This window comes from Neodiprion pinetum, chromosome 4 (assembly GCF_021155775.2).
Source record: "Neodiprion pinetum isolate iyNeoPine1 chromosome 4, iyNeoPine1.2, whole genome shotgun sequence".
NCBI classification, from domain to species: Eukaryota; Metazoa; Arthropoda; class Insecta; order Hymenoptera; family Diprionidae; genus Neodiprion; species Neodiprion pinetum.
Window position 1 is genome coordinate 13,792,664 of NC_060235.2, and position 25,203 is coordinate 13,817,866.

Below are 25,203 nucleotides of genomic sequence, written 5' to 3' on the forward strand. Positions count from 1 at the left end.
GTTAAAACGATATATAATTCGCGGTTGAAGGCCATCCTTTAGTTACGTCACTTGCAAAGGCATAGGGAAGGGGTTCGCAAAATGTAACAAGATGTGACTTGTATGTATGCATGTAACTGCCTTCCACGTATTTTAGGAGTATCATTCAATATTTCACTATGGTTTGGTCGAGGTATTCATTTTTCGAAAAGTGAAAAACTGTGTTCATACAATGTTGAATATTTCTAAATTCGTACGACTTGAAATTTTCTACGTCGCCGGATCCATTTGAATGAAACTAAATGAGTTGTCAAACGCTACGATATACAGTTCCGTCCATTATATAGAGAAATGATTATCTTTAGCCAACCGTTAGAATTGGATTTCTTGCATGTTATTAAAATAGCAAATACAAAATGTTGATGCGCAACCTCTAAAAAAAATTGGATGGCGTTTTCCCTTCAGGAGATTAAAATGTTATATTATTAACTATGGTTTCATAAAGTGGCCGATGGAAAACAAAGATTTTTTTTCCGGCACATTAGTGTGACACACATTATATGCACATAATTTGTAGTTTGTATGTTTGCTTCATAAGCAGATGAAACCAAAGCCGAAATCCAAGGAAATAACTAATTTATTGGGAGTATGCAATCAAGTCGTAGTCAGACAGTTTAAACAATACCTAAATCTACGCTTGGTCAAGATACTTCGAACAATCAGGGCTATTATACCTATATTATATACTTTCGTTTCACGTTTGACAATCTGAAAAATTTTTTTTGCTAACAATAAGATACACGCCCTTGAGAAACGAGGATTGAAATAATCGCTGGGAGGATGAAAATAATAAACTTGATAAATGTTCAACATAATTTCTATAGTAAATTGCGATTTGCAGTTTGAATATGGCATGTGAGCACGTATCCTAGATTTTATTCATATAGTATGAAGTGTTTCTTGTAATATCGGCGTCAAAACGCGCGCGTCAGATGAAGTATGAGATAGTAGGGTAGAAAGGCTGCTCTCAATTGTGAAGTTTCACTGAAGTTCAAGACCAGGGTATGTAGTGTAACGGAATTTTCTTGCTTCTATTTATTCAAATAAATATTGACATGAAATATAGGATACTTTCGGGAATGACAACAAATTTTCCGTTACCTAATTTTTCTTTGTAGACAAAACATAGATTAAAACGAGACCTTTCATTCCGTAAAATTACCGGACTGTAAAATGGTATATTTGATGCATCAATAAGATGTATAACTATAAAAAAACTGGATAGAAGAAACGTATAACTATAAAAACGGTGTAAAAGAAAATGTATAACTATGAAAAAACATCTGTAACTATAAAACGGATGAATAAACTGTATAACGATAAAATTACATAAATAACACGTCAAATTATAAAACTTATCATAAACAACCCTTTTAGGATTCTTTGCCTCACTCCGGTCTCCATTTCTTCTTTAAATATTTCGTAACCGCCGCTGCACTTCCAATACAGCTCTCAGTTAAACCCTCGTGATATCTCCTTAATGTGGGTTCGTAAATTTGATATTATTTAATTTTTTATTACGAATTTAAAGACTTACGAGCAAACATATATTTAATAAACTTTTTGATTTTTTTTTCCTATTGAAGAGCCCGCTCTATACATGTCGATTGTTCAGTCGTCGTCCAAGAAATGGGGATGAGCAATTATAAAATCAGAAATCGTTACAGCAACCGCCTACGTCAAGGCTTCTCGTATGGGCTTACCTACTCACTAAGTCACGTTATCTGAGTTAGGTGGGCGTATTCAAACTGTTACAGTAGCTTCAACTTCCACATATCAGTAATCAATTCTCTCTCACGACTGAAAATGTGATCCTCTAGGTAATTTGCCAATATCTCAAAAGTCAGCAGTAACGCTGCGCCGTCTCGAAAAATCTCAGACATGTTCGTTTCATCTGCCTGATGGTTGATCGTGAATTTTTATCACCCACCAGAGGAAGTATTCATATCATTTACTTGGCGCTCAGCAATTGTAGTTGAGTTCTCGACATCATTTACAGCAGACCTTTTTGATATTGAACTTTTTTCATAATTTCTATAAAACAGAATTTCAAACTCAAAGCGTGTATATTGACTCATAATATTATAAAAAAACGTTCTATGATATACAAATAGAATGTAAACGAATTCTTAAAATTCGAAAATTAAACTTCGAATCACAATTTAAGATGAAAATTACGTTGAACATTCGTTAATATTAATTTTTTTCATCCTCCCGGTGACTTTTTCAGAAGTGTGTATTTCAGCAAGGAATGAAAATCTTTCGAATTTTTTAACGCAAAATGGAGAATTCATTCTTCTCATGTCGAGCAATTAGTACATTGTGTATCTAGGGCGGAAAGTGAGCGTCGTTGATCGCTTTAGCAATTTCGGGCGCCCCACTAGTTAACGACCTAACGGCCGATAACCCAGCAATAACTTTTTCAGGGTCTTGCAAGCTGACTGATTAGCGGCTCGTACCGAAGGTCCTCGAAGGCTTATACCGAGTTTTTCTGTAGCGGGCATTGTTTTGTCAATAGTACAACCTGTGACATGCTCTGTCCACTCTGCGTCCTTGTCACGACCGCGTTTCAAGACCTGCCAAGCCAACCTTTCATCAGCTTCGTTTCGAAAATTTAGATCTCTACTCTGGGAATAGATGACATCATGCTCTTTGCATGCTGCATCTAATAAATTTACATCAGTTTGACCGTCAGCAAAATGTTGCTGCAAACATGTTCCGGAACCGCAAAACTGATACCCCGATAGATTTAATTCTATCGGTAAATTATTGATCGCTATATTTAACAGACCTCGTCCTTTTGCTCGTGTCTATGCACAGGTTACTCTATATACTGATACATGAGAAAGATACAACTGATTTTATGACAGTACCCATTCAGTTAAACCATCATGATGATCATGCAATTGTGAAAAAATCAAATTTATACAACAGTCTGTCACTTCACCAATCACCAATAAAAAATGTAGACCACAACGTGAAACACGTTTGGAAATTTAATCATATGGTAAATTATTGCCACCGTCGGTCGGATGTATAATTTGTGGACCTTTTCATACTGGCAAGACTTACAAGGTTATTAGTCTTTCAACTATCCCTACAGGATTACATTTTCGTATTTGAAGTCTTTGCCGCAGACGAAGTATGAATATTTGCGTCAAGTGTTAAATCGTGTTCCGGGTGTGTCTTGTTTCACGTGCTCAAATAATTGTGATGCAGTTCCTGTTGAACAAGCCAGCTAAATTCAACATTTGTTTTCGATGACATGACATGTGATAAGCCGGTTGCTGTTCGTCAATGTTTCTAGATCGGGCATTATAAATTTGTTGATTGGTTCTATGTATGTCAAATATATACGAGAATTCCAAAATATTTGATTCACGACAATGAAAATTTGATAATTCTCTTGAAACGAGACAGTAAAAACTTGAGGCATATATCCGATGATCAAGTGAATACTGATATGATGTATCCAAAATTAAAGTAAATGTGCTTAGTCTGTTGATGTTTTAAGTATGATTTTCTTACCAAGATAAAAACAGTCCCATGAACCATGGTCGATATCGTAAAGGTTTCGATGAATTCAGCCCATTATAAAACATTATGTATCCTGCTTGGAGTAACAGTATTCTACCTGAATCCGTAATTTTAACATCTCCAAAATGGTGAAAACCCGAAAATCTCAGAGGGATTTTAGATGCAATATAGTTGAAGCAAGCGATGTAGCCCGCAAGAAATATCAAGCTCTGAAAACAGATTGTGCGATGGATACAGAACTAGAAAGAACTTTAAAATCGATTGTTGGGCCTCTGAATGTGATTGCGAAGGCACACTTAAAGCGGATGCTAAACATCCAAAAATACATGCTAAGAACGATGATTTGGTCACTCCAGGGCTAAGTATGGGTTGGGATTATGGCATAGGTACTCCAAATTTCCAAAATTCTTCATATAGCGTACGAAAAAAACTGAGTCCATCATTGATCCGCAAAATTCACAATCGTAGAAGTACTCTGGGGAAATCTACACGTAATCTACGCGATATGCAACCTTGCAGCTCAAGCAGTGACAATGATTATGAAAGTGATACAAATGCAATCCATGATAAACCTATCCGTGTTTTACCGGAAACTGTTCATACATCACTTGCAACAGAATCTCAAAATCAACCTGAATCCCCCCGATCAGCACTGGTTGAAATGATGAAGGAGCCTAACACTTCGGAAAATATGGAACAAACATTTGAGGCAAACGGTACCTTACCCAAGAATGACATAATGGATTTAATGCTTGATACAATGGATTCAGTTTACGGGATTAGATTTTTGGATGATGAGTACATGATTGGCGATTCACCAATTCAATTTTATGATGGCTATTTTTATGCGAAAGACATGCGCTTTACAACAACTCCCGGTATATTAGAACTGATGTTCAAGAAATTTTTAAAAACGTAGGCAAGGAGCATAACGTCAACTTTCAGATACAAATTGATCTACTCAGCCAAAGTTTTGATATTATAACTTCCCCAAAGGTTCTGTGCGTAGTATAGTTTTTGTTAGTTATATACTGATCATTCAATATATTATAAAAGGATTCTTTCGATGGTAATGAGGTATCGACCAGTTTATCGATTTCAGTCACGTAATCTTAAGGAAATACTTCTTTTCGAGTCAACAGATTCAATTGTAAATCCGTAACGTTTGGAAATTGGCATTTCAAATTGAATAAATTTTGGTATTGTAACTAAGGACTTGGTTCAGCTAGACTTGAACTCATATGTCTGTAAGAGTCAGTGAATTGTAGTTTAACCCCGAGGTTATGAAATCTTTAAGGAAATAAAATGTACTTTTCTTCAGTAATGAGTAGAACCTTGGAAGTACACTCTTCTATATTAGCCATTTCGGTTACTATGACGAGTGCATCGTACCCAATCAGGTCGCGGAATAGAACGGGTACGTTGTATTTGATTTTATAATTCAACTTACAATTTGTATGTAAGATGGCAGTCATATCTTACACGATCGTTTAATTCCATGAAATACTTCTCATAAATGTAACAGACTAGCACGCTTTCAATCTCAGTGTGTTGCTGATTTATCAATCGATGCATCGGTTTTGCGTCATTAAAGTACACTTATACTTTGATAGCTATTGCCTGTATTTCACTAGCTAGCCATTTTTGATAATCAATACAGTGGTAGAAAGTGTAGTATGGTAGCGACTCATCTCAGCTACGTTTCAAATAATAACCTACACTGTAAGCTACATGTTTCTGATAAAGCTTAGTGAGCGATTGTGATAGTTGAGACGATTATGGGGAATTCTCCAACAAACATTCGAAATTCACGTGAACTATAAATGGTACCCTATTTTGTTTGGGTGATTTTCGAATCGAAGCCACTTGTTACACTGGTCAGGTATTAGTTCACAAGCTTTGTCCGGTGTACAATCGAGCCTATGAGTAAGCAATTCAACTTCGGTATAAAAAAAAAAATGTACATATCTGTTACAAATATAGATTGTACATATATGTAAAGTAACTTGACGCTTTAGTAGTCAAGATAAATTTTCAATCCAACAGTAGTGAGTTTTGGCGCTCGAAAAATTCCTTGTGGAATCATCTGAATCGTCCTAATCGTCGATAAGATTTTTAGCAGATTCATGCAGCATGAGCAAATTAATAGGTCCTTTCAGTAAATTTTCACGCCGGCTAATGTATAATGGTAAGACTCGATGCTGCTTACCGTGTTTTTTCAAGCAATTGAGTTTCTCAATTTTCAGAATATCATTCTTCTTGTTACCGAATATTATCTACCCATGAAATTAAATACTTGATTGCAGTGTGGATAGGAAGAAACTCTATCGCTGTGATTTGCCGCTGGATGTCGCGCGGAAACGCGAACCCAGGCAAAACAGGCGTAAGCAAAAGTACGAACATTAACAATTGCCTTTTTACTTCTAGCATTAGCCAGCAAATCTATCGACGACGAACCTACTCACGGTTGGTACTTGTTAAGGTTAACTAATATATTATCTATACTGATTAATGCCCAACTCGACAAGATTTGACGTGCTTTGTGACGTTGCATTCTGAATATCAAAGAATTTAGTATCAGCTTTCTCATACATGGAAATTGCCGATAGCGTGGTGTTGACTTCGAAATGTAAATATCGATGAAGTAATTCACCTAGTTTGTCCAACACTACGGTAGATACAGATTCAAGAACGTGTTTCAAATCATTGATTTTAAAGTTCGTAATCACTTCGCTGATTAAACGATTTTTGAATGCCGATTCTAAATAATCCCTTGAAGGCGAAGGACGAGTCTGATGCGAACTATCTCGAATTAAAATTTGAGGATTTAACACAGCTTGTTGACGTAATATCTAAATACGATAAGTGTGCGTGTACAACTAAGAGTTAAGAATATATCTGGATACGAGAAGTATGCGTGATGAGTAAGAGTATCAGCGTCCAGCTATTTACGTAAGCGGTTGCGAGCAAGCAGTCAGTACTGTACTCGCCGGCCTACAAGTAAGATGGTTACCTGGCCTTGACTGTAATCGAGTACGAGTTGATTAAACGTATGTCTGTTTACATTGTATAGTTGCTTGTGTATTGATTTACAATCCTCTACCTCGTGATACATCACAGTTGAGATGTTAATTTCAGAATAAGGGTCTGTATCTTCCGCTTATCACTGAAATTAGTTTTTCGATCTTTGTACAAGTTTTTCAAGGTTTTTAGAACGTTCAAACTAGTTCCATTCCAATACAAAGCACGTTCTTTGTAAAAGTCCGTGGTTAGCTGCTGTTACGCGATGTCTAATTCGGCAAATGTTACATGAATCCCATTATATTAGTTTGCCATTGTTGTTTATAACTTACAAAAGTTTTAAGCTGATGACTATCCACAATGAATCTTCTGAAATTACATGTTTATTAAACAGTGTCTGATAATTACAACGAAATATTAAAACACTGCAATATTCGAAACTTAATTGAATACTCACAGCTATTCTTCCCGATGTGAATTACTAATAATATCGTAATTTTCGTTCACTGCTCTTTCCAGGAGATATTTAGCAACAGTAGAACGACTTTGGCAAAACAATTATGTCCGCAACCATTCGATGGCTTGAAATTTTAAAACTTCTGGAGTCCGTAATTCTATACAAGGTAGGCAATCTAGCGACTCTTGTAAGTAGTGAATTGTAACACTTGTGTCAATAATGAGAAGAAATATAATCCTAATATGCTGCTGCACGCTGATCGGAAATGTAAGTATCCTATGGATCGTGATCTAATCGTATTGCCGCAAATGATCTTCTTATAGCAAGCTCGGCAAGCATTTAGAAGGAGAGACGTGTGGAAAAATCTATGCTCACCCCGAAACAGATCACAACTGTACTACTGATAGAGGTTTAAATTGTAGCAATACATTCGATCGTTAAACTGATTTTCTGAATATAAGGTGGTTTCGGCGATGCAGCTTATACTTATATGTTCTGTAACGTGGCATTTTTTGTGCGCGTTCCAAACGGCTCCCCGAACCCTAGGCGGAACCTAAAATTAGGGATTTCGCGATAGGATCGCTAGTAATTTCGAAACGGAGCGCCAAGACGAGAGTCACGCATGTGATGCTCTGAGAGAGGATACTTTACGGGCTAGTGAATAAGACTTCTCAGGATTATTGTTTATTTTTTTTGTTTAGAGAAAATGCGATACCGTACACGGGATCGGCGGCAGATTCAACAGCGTTATAGGACCACAGTGGCAGAGGATCGCGACGAGAGGAGGGCCTCACACGAATCTACGGAGAGAGCGCCAACGTAGAGCTCTGCTGCGAGGGAAACCAAGGCAAACGAGACTCCCGTTGTTGGCCGGCGAACCGTAGCCTCCTCTCCCTAATCTGACGTTATGGAACCTCGCGAAGTCGTTACCACGCCACTGCCGAAAGATGGAACACCGGAGAACCAGACAGCCAACCAGCGCTCCGCGACAGCGGAAGTCAACGATAGCGATGAGTTAGGCTATAAGAATTTCGTGAGACGAAAATCAATTGGATCGGGAGAATTTTTCGCGACTGATAGAGCCTATGTTCGAAGCATTTGCGAATTTCAGGTCTGATCAGCGAAGCTCTTGACTTGAGTCCTGGCGATAGCTCGTGATAGTTGCGTTTGAGTTTTGTAAAGGAAAAGAAAATTATTTGGAGTGCATCATGGCGGAGACAGGAGTAGGAGGCTTTTTGTTGTGGTTGCGAAGCGGTAAGCGCTCGGTTTAGCGGAGCGATTTGTTAACTTTGGGTAATCGCGAATACGGATCGAGTTCGGATGCGTCGCGATAAGCGTCATCAGATTAACATTAAGAAGAGTGTAATGACAGCTAATAATTAGAGTTGCGATTAGCACTGTAGTGGAATTGAGAAGGATCGCGGTTAGCGCGTCGAATAGGATTTTGTTTTTAGTTTTTTTTTGTCCTATTGCTTATTATTGAGAATGCGACAAGCGCAAGTAGGCTTAAGGTTTCTTATATAGTTGGTTTTTCTCAATTCTGTTTATAATTTTATTTTGTTCATTTCGAGCTCGCGAGGAGTGAATTTGGAATTATTTGTTTTTTTTTGTTTTTGTATCATCGTTGTCGTAAAATATATTATTTCATTTTATTTTTGTTAAATAGCATGTTGTTGTCGAGTGTCTCTCTCTCTCTCTCCAAAAATCACCTCTCCCCTCTCCACGGTACTGAGCTACCGAGTTGATTCCCGAGGTCTATCGAATTAACGATTTCGAAGCGTGTTAATCATGCCAGGCGCCCAACAGAATCTTGCAATATCTTTTGTAAGATCTAATAATTTTTCCAGCATACATCGCGGGCTGCCAAATTATTGTGTACGCGGTAATTTCTCGGTCATTTCTCCAAGTGGCCGAAGGACAATAAAAACCCACGTCACGGTTCAAACGTGCCAGGTATGTTGGAGTGGTGCGGGTATGTTCAAATCTTGTACTGCTCAGGATTTTTTTGGTAGGAATTCTGATTTGCTTTGATATTCATGGTCTTTGTGCTAGTGCTTAGGATGCTTGCGACAAAATCGCTGCATTTATGGAGGTCAGATGCGGTTCAACTGCGTTTGCTGATAATCTGTGAACTATGAAGCAGACATTTGGCGATTGCAATACAATGTATTGACACAAATAATCTTTTTACTGTGCGATCGCAGTGTGAATTCATTGCTATAATGAATGGGTATGAAAGCGGTTAACTGAGTCAGTGTATATATATATAGCGTTGGATTGGAATTAATTTGGCCTTTGTGTCGAGAAAATTAGGCTTTATGTAATCGTAATGAAAAACTTACACGAAAATTTTCGATGAGTCTAGAATTGCTGCGCTAGTGTATATCAGCCTATTAAAGCAAACTCTGACACAATTCATTTCTACAATAACCATATCCGTGAAAGTTTGCCGTAGCAATAAGCGTTCTCGCATCACCTCTCCCCTCCTATTTTGTGAATAATTTGGCACGTTTGTGACGGTTGAGATTGTGCAAACTTTGAAATTCTATACACTCTTATTAATTTCGAACCTAAACCCAAGCATTGCTTCAAATTTCTGTAATGTAACATATATTTCGTTTTGGGATAAAGAATGGTGGTGGGTTCAGCGTTTTTACCACCTAGAGGTGTAAAAAGCTCTAGAAAAAGAGGCAAATTTTCAATAAATAATAACATTTCAATATCGTTTGAAATTAGAATATTTACTTAAGTATGCTTAACCATCGCGTCAAAATTTGCCCCGGTTCAGTAAAGTAGTGCAGTGGATCTAAATCATATGTTTTGTAACAGCTAGCCCCAAAATTTTGAAAAATATCTGAAAGTAAAAAACACCAATCTTCAAATATAAATCAGAATACACCCCCAATAACTCAAAATTGAATTTCCCCGAACACTTTGAGCGTGCTCATAATCGGCGTCTGTAATGTTTGAGTTGGTGGAGTGTGACTGAAAATGTTTCTCTGCAGGCAATTGCGTTTTGTCAAGTTTCTCCCAACAATCGACGTATTCGTAGGGAAGAACACCTTTGCGGGTCATTAAAATAAAGTGTGCGAGATTATCGTAAAATTTACATGTTATATGTTTGTCACCATCATCTGAATACGATGATAGTTTATCGATACTACTAGCCATAAATCGAAACTAATCAATAAATCTCAAGCTCATCGTCGTTCCATCGACTCGCTTCGTGAAGGATATTTATTGCTCCTTATTTACGGGCAGCAGTGCAACTTCACCCGGGAAAGTTAAAGCGAGAAATTTAATCAAAAGTTTGAATCGTAATCGGTCGAATTGTGAAACATTATTGGAATTATTGGCTACTTTTTGGAATTCAAATTTCACCCTTTATGAACAGAACCTCGTTCTTTGCCTGGGAAGTGACACTGACCGTGACACTTCTTATTCCCTGGGGTAAACGGCTTTTTACAAATATAACAATATTTTGCACACATATGACGATCACGTTGCACTTAGGTAAGCCCCTCTATCGGAATTATATTTCCATGCGTGACTCTACAAGTAGTAGTATTCAAGAATTGCCAAGTCTTTGAGCTGTTGCATGAACCAATCTATACAATCGGTACCGCGTCTACGGTGAGTAGTACAGTAAGGCCGGTTCTACACGCAGATTCCTGTTACCGACACTTACCGACATTCTCCCCAGACTCAAACCCTTTTCCGCTCCGCGCACCCCAGACGCAAACCCTTTTCCGCGATGACGTCACAGTCTGCCGTACCGGCTTGAGGTCAAAACCGTGCAACCTTACCGACAGTTGTATCGATCGAGGGTCAAAATCGTGCTGTTTTACCGACAATCTTACCGACCCCGTGCAACCTTACCGACAGTTGTATCGATCGAGGGTCAAAATCGTGCTGTTTTACCGACAATCTTACCGACCGAAGGTCTGTAGTGCTCGCCTGCCAACGGTAGAGGGCGCAGCGGGCGCGAGAACTTTCTTACCGTCCCGCATTCTTCTCCCACGATAGGACTGCTGATGTGTAACATGAACCACTCCGAATTCCTTTTCCACGGTAGGACTGCTGATGTGTAACATCAACCACCTCACATTCCTTTCCCACGTTATCAACCACGTGACATTCCAAAATTAATGGTTCCGAGAATTGTTTTTCACTTACTCGGATGTCGGTTTGATATCCAAGGTCGACCGATAGTCGCGGTACATTCAAAGCCATGGATCTGCGGTGTCGGGTTACTATCGCTCTTGGAATGCCAAAAGGTGCGCGCGCATACACAAACTTTGATATCAGACCCGTGACATTCCTTACCCTCCATCAAATTATGTGGTGGGAGAACGTTATATAAGCGAAAAGTGAAAACTTCATCGCCAGTCTGAAGCTGTTCTTCTTGCAAATGAGAAGTGCTCTGGAACAACGTGAATTGAAGAAACGACTAGAACTGCTCCTCAAGAATATTGGAGAAGTAAAACATCTGCTGAAAATCAGATCCGACCTCAATCAACTCACAAGAGATTTCGAGCACCTACAACTGGACCGTAACGATCATGGACTTTTCAAAATTGGACGAAGTCGCTCGCCTGGAGACATTTCTGCCGTTGAAAAAGCTCTCGGACCTCGAAGTCTACTTCGAATACCGGGTCAGTGGCGTTCGTCGGGTTAAAACGAAATTTGGAGACAAAATTGTTCTGGACTTGGATGACGCTTTCACGATTCTTCTGCCCAACCGACTGACCAAGGCCCTCCACGAAAATGAAGATTTGTTCCGGAAGGTGACGACAGCCAGTAAGGAGATACGGTTGCATCTACGCTATCTTGGCGGACCGTACGGTCAACTTGAATTTGTATACGTATAATCTGAGTATCGCATTCAAATATCCAATGTTCTGTGTAAGTCTTACGTTCAATAAACAGAAAAAAAGATTGAAATTATGAATATTTTTTCATTTATCCATCTTGTATACCTTTAATCCTACGTACGTTTTATACCTTGTAATTGTATCTAGAATTAGGTCTCAAAACCTAAGAAAATGCTACTTCGAACACCACTAAGCAACGATGGAGGGTTTCGAGCTGCGTCATGTAATGTGAACTCTACGATGAGTATTTGGACGGGTTCAGACCGGAGTGCAAGGTCGGCCGATAGCTGCGGTACAGAGCCAAGGATCTGCGGTGTTGGGTTACTATCGCTCTAGGAATGCAAAACATAACTCGATTTGAGTACAGCTCGGTCAAGGATGGAGAGCAAGGTCGAATCTTACATAAGCTTCGTATTGAAAAAAATTCTCTCTTAAGAGCTAAGGTGAAGGTAGAAAATTATTTCATGAATATTCCTTAAAGAAAACAGTTTTATTGAGTACAATTCTTAGAGTACGGTTGACAATTACTTCACAAAAATAGTACAATAATTCTATTCAACAGTATCATGACCAGAGTGATATATTCGCCAGGAATGCGGGACCGTTCTTGTAGACGCTTCTGCGCAGTAACACAAATCGTACAGCCTCGCCATCCGGACAGTACGATGATTTTGTAGCCAATTCTGAAGTATGCAAACGTTTCGTGCTGCACAGATTGCGTTGGGTATTGTGTGAAGGTCGCATCTAAGAGACACAGCTGAAGTTTTTTGCAGGGTTTCAAGCGACGGGCAGTCAAAGTCCAAAATATCGATGATTTTAACTTTCGGAACGATTTTGAGCAACCAATCTCGTTTTTCTTCTCCTTTCACGTACACGGTTTGAGCTTTGCACAGCCTGTCTTGAATGGTCCGCTCAACTTCCTCAAAAGGTATGGTTCCACAGCTCCAACGTAAGCCGTGAAAATCGCGTTCTAACCAAGAATTTTGGCTTTTGTATATGACGTCCAGTAAATTCCATTTGTAAGGTGGCTTGAAGAAAAACACTGATGGAGATGCTTCCGAGTAGATTGAAATTATAGCCAATTCTTTTAATGTGAAGGTGTTGTTGAAAGGTCTACGAAAGCCTTGTATGTCAACGATGAGCTCCATCTTTGAACTGTGCGAGATGGTGGGAACGGGTCAGCTTTTATACCAACTTTTTCACCCCACCACTGAGCGGGTTGTATTCGACAATACGATCGTGAACGATCAAGCAGTACGCCGATGTTTCAGCGGGAAAGTTGGCTTGAGCTTCAAATTCAAGACGGATGTCGACAGGTCCGTACTTCAAAGATTCGTTTTGTTTCGAACAGTCGAAAACGAATGAGGGGACGTCTCGAAGGAATTCACTCTTTGTCAGCAACGGCTCGGGGTTCTTGTCGTAGTAGGTAGCTTGGAAGTTTGCGTACATCTCGTACAGGAGCGCGTGGAGATTACGACTCATGTTGAGGTTCAGGTTACCGTACGGATGAGATTGAGAGTTTAAAAATAGCTTGACGTCTGTGATATTGCAATGATCGAAATGACTTGCGTTCTTGCTGGTCTTGTTCTTTCTACTTGTTTGGGAACTCAAAATAACGTACCGAGGTTTTTCAAGCTGAGTGGAAGTTTTCACAGTCCAAACGTGTTTCGATGTTGTGGGAAGTAAGGGATATTCGTACAATTCCCAACTGCGGAAGCTCATCGAAATAGGCGGATCTCTCTGAATGAAATTTAGTAGGTCAACTTTTTTCTGATCCGCGAGTTTCAAATACGGTATTAGCCATTCCACTGCATTGATCGTGATTTTGAATTCCTCCTCCTGAGTCTGCATGATTGCGTTGACGTCAGTTTTTGATCTCGTCAAAATTAACTCATGTTTAGCGTTGACAATGATCTTGCGGTAGTCTTCCGCGAAACCCAATATCATGCTGAGCGGTATCAGTACGTCGAAGTTACCATCGGCATCGGTTGATTTTTTCTTCTCTTCTACATCGAGCCATCCAGCGTTCTCCATCAGCCAAGTCTGACCAGGGTGCAGGGAAGCGTAACCCTTCATGAGACTTGTCAAGCCAACGTTCTTGCTTCTATCAACCTCAACTGCGTTAATTTCGTAGCGAATTTCTTCAAACAGATGACAGATGGCGTTGTTTACGAGCTGTGTGTTCACAGTAGCTGTACCATCAGGTTTGAGGAGTCGTCCGTGGATATGTACCGAACTTTCGCTGGGTAATATGCATAAATCCTGATGCTGAACGGTGATTCGAATTTCATCGCTGTTGTTGAAAGTTGACGAGGCGTAAGGTTTGTGAGCGTGAATCTCGTAATGCGCAACGGATTCGTCAAAGACGACTGGTGTTTGAATGCTCAAGATTTCCTCCTCCATGGTACGTAGCAGATGATAAAAAAGCAAAATCGGATTTTTATTTGTCGGAAATTCCTCTTCCAAAAGGTGTCAGTTTCAGACCCAGAGCTATCAGGAACTCCACGTTTCGAGTTGTTAGCGGTTCGGGAATCGATCGACGACTGACTTGATCGGGGCATGTCGACTTACTGATATACCTACTCTTTGACAGTCTGTTATATACAATTCCCATCGTTTATTGCGATTTGATATGTAGTCTCACAGTAATAACTTCTCCACGAAAATTAACCAGGTCTCCGTCTTGATCCACTAACCGGAGCTGAACGTGATCTATGGTCTTGACTTGACGGTGATCGGAAGGTAAATGACGTGCGACGGTACTTCCACGATCTTATATCCTGGTGGGACGGTCGGGAAAAACTCGTGAATAGTGTGTACTTTGTGTCCATTGACGTAGGCGCCCGTTGTAATGCTACACTCGACTCGCAACGCGTTGACCTTGAGTATAGCTACAGGCACGTCTGATTCGTGAGTTTTATCAACCTCCAATACACGTGGTGTAAATCCCAAAAGTTGAGCAATGAAATCATTCGGCTCAAAGTTAATCGTGTGGCTGCATGTGATTTCGCTGCGTAATGTATTATTGTTGGGTTTGATGGCGAGCCTGATATCTGTATTTCTTAGCACGTTTTGAAGATACTTCTCTATGTCCTCGATCTCGTAGCTGCCGGTAGGTATGGTGATCACTTTGTCAGCTACGTAAATTTTATTGTGACCGACATCAACGTTGGGAATCGAATTAAAGGTTAACAATTCTACCAAGCCAAAAGCATAACTTTTATCACGAGCAAGTTCGATCGGTAGGAAATATTGTGCCTCGAGTATCGAAGAGGTTCCCGAAATCGTTAACGTTAACGAATCATCCATGACTGCGAGTGGTAGACTGACTTTGACGAATCACGCACCATGTTTATATAGCTCACCACTTAGAAATTTCAGACACAAGTGTCCGCATTCAAATGTATCATAATCCTGGTACCTCTCATGATTGTATTTGACGCTTCCAACGCCGAGGTATTTTATGAGGTCTGAGGGTGGTTGAAGGTTGCCGAAACTGTCAAAGTAATCGATATTATTGTCGTGTTTCTTGTATGCAACCCAGTGTGTTCCCGGACCGTCTCTATCGTCAAGGTTGATTATAGCTGACTCGTTTTTTCGTGGACCGTTTTCGGGCATTTCGTTTCGCATGAAAACACCGCGGAAATGCGGAACCCTCAAGATTTTTGCATATTTCAACAAGTCCCAATCAGTCAACGCTCGACGTGGTAGCATCGCATCTAGTTTTTTGAAAGATGGAGACCAAGACCTGTTTTGTACGGTTTCATATGAAGCCCTTTGCCTAACGCGATAGCTTCCGTAGTTTTGTTGTGTCGTTTGCTTTCCTCCAATTCTCGTTTAGCCGCGCTCGCATCGTTTACAGCTTTTGCTATACCTGCCGCACCACCGGCTAACGCACCCGTAGCGCTAAGACCGGCAAAAATAGGAATCAGAAACGGTAGAAAACCACCGACTTTCGAAGGTACCGGTAGGACGCGAGGTGTTCGCACTTTACATTTACCACCCGCTTTTTTAACGGCGTTCTCAGCTCCCTTCAGCGCAGATTCGATAGCTACTTTTGCATCGTTGCTTGGAACCATCGAACATTTTGTAGCATTAACAATTTTTCTCAAGGTCACATTTTTTGACTTTCGCATTCCCATTCCGAGTTTTGATTTTGCTTTCATTGTATTAGCTTCTGCCCAAGCGGCTGCCTTCTCACCCAAATTTGCGTCCTTTGCGAGAACCTGTTTCCAAGCTTTCTCAGCCAACACCCTATCAGCCTCGTTTCTAACCTCAAGGTTCTCACGATTTTTCGAATACGCTATATCGTGTTCCTTACACGCTGCATCGAGAGAATTGATACCGGAATCGCCTCTCGCGAGTCTTTTCGTCAACTTCGTACCAGGACCGCAGTATTGGTAACCGGGAACAAGCAACTCGATCGGAAGTTTGTTGATGATTCTATTCACCAGACCCTTGCCACGATGTTGCCGCCTGCTGCTGCTTCGTTTACCTCTGTACGCGATCATGTTCGTGCGTTGACTGAAGAAAAGTGCTTTAAAACGGGGTATTTATAGCAGATCCGATCAGTCATGTCCGAGATGCGGTTTGAGAAACAACCTACCAAGCTTCCCGTGATGAATTTTGACAAACTTTCGGAGCAAAATGTCAAAAGGCACAAACGGCACGGTGAATTACTCCCGAACAGTGTACGTGCGATATTCTGTGGACCGTCGAATTGTGGTAAAACTAATGCGTTGCTCACACTTATAACCCATCCCAATAGACTCAGATTTGAAAATATCTACATCTACTCGAAATCTCTCAACCAACCGAAATACCAATTGTTGAAGCAATTGCTGGACCATGTTGAGAATACGGAGTATTTTGCGTTTACCGAGCGTGAGCAAGTGATTTCACCGGAAGAAGCACGGCCCAACTCAATAATCATATTTGACGATGTAGCGTGCGAGAAGCAGGACAATATTAGAGCCTACTTTTGCATGGGTAGACATTACGACGTTGACTGTTTCTATCTCTGTCAGACGTACGCGCGTATTCCCAAACATCTCGTGCGCGACAACGTCAACTTATTCGTGTTATTCAAACAAGACGATATGAACCTGAGACACGTATACAACGACCATGTGAACACCGATATGTCTTACACAGAGTTTAAAAGTGTGTGCTCCGCATGCTGGAACGGTAAGAAGTACGGGTTTCTGGTGATCGACAAAGACAGTGAGCTCAACGAAGGACGATACAGGAGGGGATTCGATTCTTTTGTTAGCCTGGAAAAGGAATAAAATCTACCGTTTTCGAGCGAGAGACGCAGTAGCGTTGCAGACTCAGTTGCGTCAACATGCAGAGCTCTGAAATTTCCAAGCAAAAAGATGTCCTACATCAGATCGCTCAAGCAAGTGCTGCGATCCGTCAAAAACACAGATTGCTCAAGTCGGGCAGGGAATCTACGACTCAGAAATTGAGTGACGTTTTCAAACCAGTAGTGACTCCGTTGCAAGAACTGGTGAATGTTACAAAAGATACCAAACCTGTCAAACAAGAGGTGGAAGAAATTAAAGAAGAAATAAAGGGGATGAAAAATGAAACGAAAAATGAAACTGTCTCGGAAATGGACGATTCCTTTGCTTCGGCGGGGGATGAAACAGTCGTAGAAACACCGGTCGAGGACGAGTATTTTGCACTGATGAAAGATGCGAAGACAAAAGGCGAATTGGACAACGTGTACGGTGTACGCAACCTCTCAAACGGACTAATGATCGGTGATTCGTTGATATCTTTTGAGAGTGACTACGTTCGTATTGGCGACACGCGTTACCCGAAAACGAAGGGTTTGCTGGAACTTTTGTTTAAAAAGAAGCCTGACGGTTCTTCTGTGAGCGCCGGAGATCGGGAAAATTTTAAAAACATAATCCTCGTAACAAACGCGCATAAGAAGTATTACTCATCCGACGGGGCTGTTCGAAACGATAACAGTTACAAATTTAGAAATGTCATTGCCGAATTAATGGATTATTCCCCATCACCTCGCCGAAAGGGTAAAGGTCTACTTCCGCAAGCTATGATGACTCGACAAGGTGTTGAAACGGAATACGTCTTCTGGGATGATCCAAACGAGTTGGTGGAGCGTCTTCGTTTACTCCTGGCATCTCAGACAGCGGGAAATCCGAGTCACAATAACGAAATAATCTCCATTATCGAAGAGCTACGCGAAGCAAGAATCATTTATTAAGCAGCTCCCGTCATTTTTGCATTCATTACCGAGATGAGCGTCGACGTGTTTGGCCGTCAGCTGAATAAAAACACGACCGCGAGCACTCGCGGTCCTCCGGGCGTCGGGTTTCAAATAACAGCGGACGGGCATTACGATATACGGAACAAGAGACTGTGCAACGTCGCAGATCCCGCAGAGCCGAACAATGCTGTCACTTTAAAAACCTTGAGACGAAAATTCAGCGTGCTGCAAAAACAAATCGACAACCTCGATCAAATGATCAAAGCTTTGGAGATTACCGCGAAGAAAACCTTGGATACCTTCTACACAGACTTTAAAACAGACAGAGACTTGTCGATTCGAAACGCGGAAATCATTTCCAAATTGGACACCAGACTAATAGCGTTGGAATATGAACGAGAAAAAGCAAGCACTGGTGACGGAATGCATAAGCCTGCACGCCGGAATTACCCGCGTCGACGTGTAGACGTGCGCGGCATCGACGAGACCTGGCAGGCGGATCTTGTTGATATGACGTCGTACGCTGGACAAAACAAAGGTTACAAGTACATGCTCACAGTCATTGATATCTTTTCAAAGTATGCGTGGGCTTTACCGATAAAGAGCAAGTCTGGAGATGATGTTACGAAGGCAATGGAATCTGTGCTTGTCCAAGGACGGGTACCGAAAAATTTACACGTCGACAGAGGAACGGAATTTTACAACTCGAAATTCGAATCGCTTATGACACGCTACGGAATCAAACTTTACTCCACGTACAGTAATTTGAAGGCTTCGATCTGCGAACGTTTCAATCGCACGCTGAAAGGTAAAATGTGGACACGGTTCAGCATGCAAGGAAGCTACAAGTGGCTCGATATCTTATCCGATTTGGTTTCGGCTTACAACAACGTCAAACACCGAACCATAAGAATGAAACCGTCGGATGTCACCGTTGCAAACGAGAGGCTGTTATTACGTCAGGCGTACGAAGGGCTTCGAGCGATACCTACCGTATCGGCAAAGTTCAAATCCGGCGACAAAGTTCGAATCAGCAAATTCAAAAATGTCTTCGAGAAAGGTTACACTCCCAATTGGACGACTGAAATATTCACGATAAGTCGAGTGGAAAATACTCATTCTGTGACGTACAAGCTCAAAGACTACCGAGATCAACCCATCGCTGGTGGTTTCTACGAACAAGAGCTCCTCAAGGTTAAGCATCCGGATATCTATCTGGTGGAGAAGGTGCTCAAGAAGCGTGGAAGAAAAATATACGTTAAATGGTTAGGTTTTGACAATACACACAACAGTTGGATAAACGAATCGGACATGTAACTTTTGAATAAATGAATTTTCTGTAAAAACGTATGTCCCTCTTTATTTTATATCCGACACACAACAAGTATGCGTCTTTATTTTTTAGACAATCGACAGACATGGTACAGTTATAAATAACAAAGCTAAGGTGTAGGCTTGTAGCCCCACGGAAGCGTGTCGGTTGTATTTTGTAACACGATCCGCTTGTCGTCATTCCAGCTCAGTGCTACTTTCTGCTGTTCTACGGTGTATACCTCGTGCTTTCGACTCAATATCAAATGCTGATTTGAGGATAGATTTTCACGGTTCAAAACACATTCCAAATAATCGTTGAAAGTTATTTTTCTCAACGCTGATCCTTTGACACCTTTGGCACATTTATTGTCTTTCTCATCTCCCAAGACTCGGAATGCGTACAACTTAGCTCTTAATCCTACAAATTCGAGCATGATTCTCCCGTTATTCTCGTCTTTCATCAAGCCGAGAACTTTTTTGTTTGCTCAAGGTATTCCGTAAACGTTTTCAAGCGGATAATCAGAAGTATCGAATTTGTGCAAGTCCTCCTTAATGTGTTCGTACATGTCGGGGACGGTAAAATTGTAAATCAAACTGTCGGTATCCGTGTACATTAATTTTGCTCGGTTGCCGAATTTCTGCTTAATGTAATTGTAATGAAAATCGTAGATATATGTTTTAGCCAGATCCATGATGGAGAAACCTGCGTACAATGGTTTATTCAACTTGACTTTCGTCTGACTCATTTCAACGATAATTATATCTTTGTCGAAAACGGTGCAGCTGTGAAAATCGGGTTTGGCTATGGTAGCTCTAGCACCGTATCTTCCATCCCATTTCGTAATCAGCCTGACATCTCTATACTTCCTAACATTTTCCATAGTTTTGCCAAAAACTGCGTTGTTCATTAGCTTGTAAAAATTTTTCTCAAATTCGTTGTCAGATTTTTTTCGCAAATCGGTATTTAAATCTATATATTTTTTGAGCCACCGGGTTTGCCTGAATTTGAAAACTCTATGAATTTTGAGTAATTTTAAGCCTAATTGTAAGCATTGTTTCAAAACGCGGTAGTGAATGACGTAGTTTTTCTTGGAAAATAGCGTGGGCGTCAATTTCGGTCGCTTACTATTCGAGATCGGAGGTATGTAGTGCTCCAGACACAGTAGTAAATCTTTATGAATTTCATGCAGTTCCTCAGGATATTCCAAATCAACCTCCAGTATGTAACCAAACTCCGCATCGTCCGAGATGGTGAGAACGTCGCATTGTCCGAAGTCTGATAACCATTCGAAGGAACTGTATGGCAGAGCAAAGCTCATAGCAGCACCGTACAAATTATTAACGTCAAAGTACATGAGATAAGATTCTTCGACCTCAGGATCGAATTCCTCTCCCATATATCTATTGTTGGCCTTTGCGTATCTGTTCGAACACTGTGACACACCACCACGAATACCCTTTTCGATAAACATAACCATGTCTATGTCGGTGAGAAGCTCGAGTTCGATGCCTGTAAATTTTAACATTGCATCAAACGACAGACCGGGCGCTGTGTAGTAATGTAACGGGTCCAGTTTGTACGTCGTCCAACAGCTCTGTCGAAAATTTTGAAAAACGTCGGCCAGTAAAAACACGTCCGTCTGTAAATACAAGTCCGAATACTCTCCCAAAGTTTGAACGTTAAAAGTTTGCCAAACTTCACATGCATGTGCATAGTCGTCGTCTGATACATCCCGATCATTTAATTTTGAGTAAAATTGTTGTTTGGATGGTAACCGTGTGTCCTCGAGCTTCTCCCAACTGTCTATATATTCGTACGGGAACACTCCTTTTCTGGTCAATAACTGAAATTTATCTGAGCTACGATAAAATTTTCGTGTGATTGATTTCTGATCATCACCGAGATACGTTGCCAATTTCTCAAGACTACTGGGCATTAAGCGGTACGAATCTACGAATTTCAACTTCATATCTGTCCCCTCGACGTATTTTGTAAATGAAATGTACTTTTCTTTGTTTACGGGTAGAAGCTCAGTTGTACCCTTGAACGATGTAGCCAGTGCTTTGATCAGGAAATGTGAATCTTAACCCGACAGATTGTGGAATATCACTGGGATAGTGTGCGAATTTTGGTAATTTAGATTGCAACCTCGGTGAGCAGCACCACGGTACTTTCCCGTGAAATGGCAGTGATCACGATGTTTCACGTCTGCGAGTGTAAACGGTTTTTCACAAATGTGACACACTGTCGTTGAGTGAAATTCGTTGATTTGATTGAAATTGAGCGGTTCCATCGGTACAACAGTCTTGAAATAAACTTCCAACGAATGTGCCAATTCCGCTAACTCGTTCACAAACCATTGAACGCAAGTCTCTCCACGATTAATTTTGAATTTTGAAAGCGAATCGTCAAACGCGCAATGCAGATAGTAAGCTATACTATACGGAAGATGCTTCTGATAAATTGTTCTTGTACCCATCTTTTTGAGCGTAGGTTGCAGTAAACATTCGATATCCGCGTAAATGCAGAATGGAACGGTTTCTTTGTGCTTGAAATTTTTGAATTTCAGTATTTTTTCCTCATCTGTAGGTAGAATAACTTTGGTTTTGTTCAAATTCATGCAATCAGCTCGGCGCTTCAACAAACATCTTTCGAAATTAAAATGAGACAGACACCTATCGCACAACCGCGTCTGATGTGCGCGTTTGGAAATTTGGAAACTTGTCAACCGCGATAAATTTCGAATCCATGCAAAATGAAAGATTCTATTTTTTTCATAATTTTTCATATCATCATCATCATCATCATCAGGGATTTCAGTTTCGATCGCCAAAAGATGAATCATAGGTTTATCAGACTCATTCTGACTCAGGTGAATCGGTACTATTTCACTTTTTTTCCGATCACCTTGGTCTATACCGTAAACGTTAATTGAAAGACCGTTAAGCTTCTCAAATTTTGAAATGGTGTTTTTATCTAGAGACATTGGAAAATGCAAGCCGTCGTATTGTAGCACTGAGCTGAAATGTGGGTACGAGCTGGTCGCGTTAGGATGGTTGTTGTCGGCTGGGAACAGAGCTGCGGTGACCGACCAGAGGAAGCAATACGAGTCGCTGTCACGGATGTTGACGACAGCCTTCTTATCACTGATATGCTTAGGTAACGGGGTGTATGTGAAGACACCGCCTCGTAGTGGCACGTACTTGTTGATATTCACAGTCAAATTGATTATTTCGGTCAGCGACCAGCCTGAATCCTTTTACTGGAAATCTTCCACCTTTTTCAACAAACGCTCCGTCGCGTTTTCGATGAACCATTCGCTGATATCCGTTGTCTGGAGGATGATTTCATTTCTCGTATTAAAAAATTTGATCTCTTCCACCGTGCGATCAACTTTTCTAAGTTCAAATTTACAAGCCAGGATAACGTTGGCTTTCAAGCTCCTGTCTTTCTTCAGAGCGTTTTTCAGCCTCGTCACAGCTAGTACCTTTGCGTCTTCTAGAAATCTCTCCACATCTTTATGCTTCAAATTGACGATGGATCCAGTTCGAATTTTACTCTCGAAAGCTGATTCCAAATCTTCCCACCGTACTCGATCGCTTCTTCGTCGGCTTCGTAATCCGTCACCCACTTTCTGCAATTGTTGAAATTTGACTGTCAACGATTTCAGAATTCCAATTGTAGTCAAAATTCTTGTCTTCTCCCCGATCGTTGAGGCATTGTTGCGTAAGATTTTATTCAGAAGCCTGATATTTTGGGTTCCGAGTCGAATCCATTTTGCAATCTCTGCCGGTGACGATTTTTCCGATAAAATCTTGAACGCTGATTCCATAACATCGATCAATCTCAAACACTTCGCGGATTCCATCTTGAGCTTTTTCCTCACGTATACTTGACAGCTTGTGACGTAATGATCGTTTCCTGTGATGAGCGTCCTTTTTATAGGGCAGCTGTACGGATGCGCGCGCACCTTTTGGCATTCCAAGAGCGATAGTAACCCGACACCGCAGATCCATGGCTTTGAATGTACCGCGACTATCGGTCGACCTTGGATATCAAACCGACATCCGAGTAAGTGAAAAACAATTCTCGGAACCATTAATTTTGGAATGTCACGTGGTTGATAACGTGGGAAAGGAATGTGAGGTGGTTGATGTTACACATCAGCAGTCCTACCGTGGAAAAGGAATTCGGAGTGGTTCATGTTACACATCAGCAGTCCTATCGTGGGAGAAGAATGCGGGACGGTAAAAAAGTTCTCGCGCCCGCTGCGCCCTCTACCGTTGGCAGGCGAGCACTACAGACCTTCGGTCGGTAAGATTGTCGGTAAAACAGCACGATTTTGACCCTCGATCGATACAACTGTCGGTAAGGTTGCACGGTTTTGACCTCAAGCCGGTACGGCAGACTGTGACGTCATCGCGGAAAAGGGTTTGCGTCTGGGGTGCGCGGAGCGGAAAAGGGTTTGGTCTGGGGAGAATGTCGGTAAGTGTCAGTAACAGGAATCTGCGTGTAGAACCGGCCTTAGTGTACTACTACGGTGAAACTCCGATTAAGCCTCATCGTACGAGCAATGTACGTAATTTTCGAGGAAATTTTCTGGACATATATTTTTTCCACGTTGCATTTTGACCATACATCACATGGTGTGTCACCTCATCAGTGATTCACCAGTTAACAGGCACTTTCTTTATGACACTCGGCGAAGAAGCGGCTTGAGGAAAAAATTGTACGCGTCGCATCTGCTACTGGCGATTGGTCCCACATAGCAAAAATACGTCCAAAGTACGTCTTTCGGACATCTCGACAATTGAGTCCCATGGGACTCCCATACGCCTCTAAATGTCCGCTACGCTTACCGAAATGGGACAGTCTCACTGACGTCATTACGACATCCAAAGGTTTGCTTATAAGCCATATCCCCAGGACGTCTCTTGGACTGCTAACACAGTAGAGTGGAGATATCGATAAGACATTATCGAGACTGCATTAAGATGTCCCTAAGATAGTGTTAAGACTATATAAAGTTGGTATTGACACGATGTTCAGACTGGATAGAGACGTCCATGGAATATCATTGATACTGTGAAAAGACGCTTACAGGATAAATATTTAGACTGGATAGAGACAGCCATAGGACTTGATTCAGACTGTATAAAGACGTCTATGGAACATCATTCAGACTACAAAAAGACGCTTACGGAACAGATATCCAGACTGGATAGAGACGTCCATAGGACTTAATCTAGACTGTATTAAGACGTCCATGGAATATTACCCGAGCTGCATAAAGATGCTCGCGGGATACTATCCAAACTGTATCAAGCCATCGATGTGAAGTTAATCAAATTGTGTTAAGACGTCAATAGGACCCATGGAATAGAACGAAAAAGGGGGGTTCTCATATGTACGTATTTCAGCGGTATACTGTCACAAGTATTCACCTAATCTGTATAAAAAAATTTTATATAGACTCCTCGGAATTGCGTATATGTGTACTCAATCTGAAGTCCAGTTATTCAAAATTGAATAACGCACAATACTAGCCGACGAGAAATACGGATAATGCTCGGGTGGACTCAACTTGTATACCGATGAGATACACAATCAAAGCAATATAAAGGTGAGAAGTATACGCACGAGACCCTCCTAAACAAACGATATTGGATTTCATAATTGATGAAGTACACGCAAGTATATTATTGAAAAACATATGATTCGT

At 41.0% G+C, this 25,203-nt stretch overlaps 1 protein-coding gene across 1 annotated transcript in view; it reads right to left on the reverse strand.

The window, feature by feature from the left end:
* Positions 1-25,203, reverse strand: part of LOC124216133 (uncharacterized) — a 48,136-nt gene that overhangs the window by 254 nt on the left and 22,679 nt on the right. The gene's annotated exons all lie outside the window — the stretch shown is intronic.